Genomic DNA, 3,630 nt, shown 5'->3' on the forward strand with positions numbered 1-3,630 from the left:
TGGATGGCTGAGTGTTGTCCATTTTCTTGTAGATATTTGAGCCAGGTGACAATGCCATCATTGTGAGAGATGTTGCCATTATGGATATCACTTCCCTGTATACGAACACCCCTCACAATGACAGCATCACCGCCTGCCTTGAATATCTATAAGACAATGCACAACATGCATATATTCACCCCACCAACAATAAACACTTTGTTCAAACCATTGGAATAGCCATGGGTACTCAGATGGCTTCCCAATATGCCAACCTCGTGGTCAAGTCAAAGATATTACCTCACAGATCTTTTATTTATGTATGTGACCTCCATCAAACTAACATTTTATGAATGTTCATCTGAAATAATTCTTCGTTAGCTAACCAATACCATTTTCACACCTGGGATTATGGGTATTATTGACAAGATCTATTTTCTCCCACAATTTGCCATTCATTAGGGGGAAAATGAAACATTTTGACACTCTGAATTGCAACTATCTGTGCCCCTGCATCATAACATTTTTTAATGTTCTATTTTAGCTGTTACAGTTGGCATCAAAAGGGATTAAAATGTGGCAAAAAGAGTACAAATATTTAACTATGAACAGAACATATTATTTGCATGTTAATAGCACATTGTTTGATCTCTAGGTCTTTAATAGCTGCATATAATGACATGACCATTTGTACACACGAATTTTCATAAAATAGGTAACATGGTTATTAAGTAGCAAAACAAATGCTACAATTTGAGGGTTGCTGAGTAATTTAAAAAATTTTCTTGTTTTTGCAAAGACCACACATTGCCACTGCATGGACCTGCAGTATAAGGCAGATACTATATTAATGCATCCAGTATAATGATGCATTTTATGGCATTTGCAAAAACATTGATTTTATTTCTGTTAATCTGAATCTATTCTCACAATGCTGAGTTAAGAGTTCCATTTTAGTCATTTTGTACAGAAATATCTGGTATGTAATACCAACAGCAATACCCTTCAGGCAAGAGTGAGGAATTGGCTTTCAGATGACCTATTTCAGAGAGAGACAATAAGATTACTAAATTGAGGTGCAGCTGATATCAGTGCCCAAAGCCACTCCTAAGCTTCTTTGCAGTCTATGTGATGAAAGGTCACCTTGCTTCGTTTTTGTTTTGTTTTGTTTTTGTAAATGATGGAAAAAACAGAGGCAAAATTCAATAGTGTAATAGGCCTCATAGAAGTGTCTGTCAATGAGACATTTTGATGCCACTCTGTTATTAAAGAGGTCATATATTCTATCTAATTTTCCATTTAATGCTAATGAATATTGGACACATTGTCCGGACATGTGATTTTTCTACAGACTGATGTTAAATATGTGATTTAATAATACAATAAAAACATCCATGTGGATGCTGAACTTAAAAACATTACAGAAATAAAAGTAATCAGAGTGCTTCTAAATACAGAGACTATAGTGGTGTAGTTGAGTTGGCATAGCTATTTTCTGTCGGTGTAGTTAAGTTGATGGAAGCCCTGTTCTGTAACTGTGTCCACACTGGGGGTCATGTTGGCATAAGTGGCCTTTGGGAACTCAGGGGTATATTTTTTTCACACCCTTGACCAATGTAGCTCAGCCAATAGAACTTTTCTGTGGAAACCAGGCTTCAATCTACTGGGTGAGCAGCTTGAGAAAGAAAAATAACTTCTATGCTCAGCTCTTCTGTACTATCAGAGTACTGTTATCCTAGGAAAGTTACCAAGTGCATTCAGCATTATCCCAATTACCAGGCAATGTCTAAGCTTTCTACTCAATAAGAAATTATGTATTAAAGTGAGTCTTTTCAAACTTATTTAAACTACACTCTGTATTTAAGAGATTATACCCTACCACATTGTTTGAAATTACAGAAACTGTCATATGAATGTGAAGGGCTCATTTGGTCCTTTTGGTACAAAAGTGAGTTCTTTGCAACTGAGAATTGCTGAAGTTAATGTAAAAGGGACTCATTTATTAGAAGATTTCTTCATCACCACCATCAATTTCTATTTCAAGGGATTGTTGAGAAGTGATTGGTATTCACTGCTGTCAGCTGAAAGGTGCATTTAATGGAATTTTCCAAGGCTCTGAGATAGGAAGAAGAATGGATTGCTTTATTTCTGTGGAACAACAGAGACTTTAGAAATCTAATAATATAATTCCTAACATTTCAGTAACTGTACCACAGTCCACGCACACACACCAGTCCTGCCGTAGGTACAGTTGGACTACAGTTTCCTGTTACACAATGAGCACCAGTTAATGCTTGAAATGCAGCAAAATCTGGTAATTAATTTCGGAAACAAGAACTAGACTCCATTAGACTTGTTTTGTTAGTGCCTTTGGGAACTCAGAAAGGGTTCTCAAAATCCAATTCTGAAGACAATACTGGCTGCCGACCTTCTCAGTAAAGGGAAATAATGGCAGGCCAAGGTACCTGCCCCACATAAAACAAAGGTGCAGATGTCACTTCCTGCCTTTCTCTTAGACTTTAGACTCCGGCAGGCACACGTGCGGCCTGGCGAATAATTTTTGTTTTTACTGCTTCCTTGCCCCTTAACCCAAGCCCTTCCTGAACAGGCTGACAGAAAAGCTGGTGATGGTGAAGCTGAAATCGGGGATGGAGTACAATGCAATGGCTACCTGGTGTCTGTTGACAGCTACATGAACATGTAGTTTGTAAACACAGAAGAATACATAGATGGTGCATTGTCAGGACACCTTGGTGAAGTTTTGATAAGATGTAACAACCTCCTGTACATCAGTGGTTCTCAAAGCTGGTCTGCTGCTTGTTCAGGGAAAACCCCTGGCGGACTGGGCTGGTTTGTTTACCTGCCACGTCCGCAGGGTTGGCCGATTGCGGCTCCCAATGGCCACAGTTTGCCGCTTCAGGCCAATGGGGGCTACAGGAAGTGGCCCAGGCCGAGGGATGTGCTGGCCACCCTTCCTGCAGCCCCCGTTGGCCTGGAGCGGCGAACTGCGGCCAGTGGGAGGCACGATCGGCTGAACCTGCGGACACGGCAGGTAAACAAACCGGCCAGGCCCACCAGGGGCTTTCCCTGAACAAGCGGCGGACAGGCTTTGAGAACCACTGCTGTACATCAGAGGAGTAGGAGAAGAAGATGGAGAAATAAGAGAATAAGTTTGTCTGTTTCTGGAAAATAAAGATCAGTTTTTCACAACTTAAAAAAAAAAAGGATAGCGGCTCATTGAATTCAATGGGAGCTGAGGAACAGAGGAAACGTTCAGACCCTTGCATGAGTACCTATGTTTTGAGAGAATAAATCCAACAGAGCCCCAGGTCAAGTCTCTGAGAAGTTGCTGTCTGGATGAAAGGGTGCTGTCATGCTTCCAGAAGTAGCTCATGACAGAGAGTTCCAGCCTCAGGGCTGACTGTCAAAAGCAGGGCAGATACCCCAAATTGGTGGTATGTTCTATAATTAGATTTCACCAATCAGTAACAAATGTGAACGCTTACATCACTGTAAGTCACAAGGAGTCACAGGCCAGGATCGCCCAGAAGGAGGGGCAAGTGGGGCAATTTGCCCCAGGCCCCGCAGGGGCCCCCACAAGTTTTTTGGGGCCCCTGGAGCAGGGTCCTTCACTTGCTCTGGGGACCCCAG

The 3,630-nt window shown here is 41.4% G+C and overlaps 1 pseudogene; it reads left to right on the forward strand.

Moving 5' to 3' along the window:
* The first annotated feature begins 462 nt into the window (after nucleotides 1-462).
* LOC120409475 lies at nucleotides 463-3,149 on the forward strand (annotated as a pseudogene).
* Nucleotides 3,150-3,630: the final 481 nt, after the last annotated feature.

The sequence above is a fragment of the Mauremys reevesii genome, linkage group 7 (genome assembly GCF_016161935.1).
Source record: "Mauremys reevesii isolate NIE-2019 linkage group 7, ASM1616193v1, whole genome shotgun sequence".
Lineage (NCBI taxonomy): Eukaryota > Metazoa > Chordata > Testudines > Geoemydidae > Mauremys > Mauremys reevesii.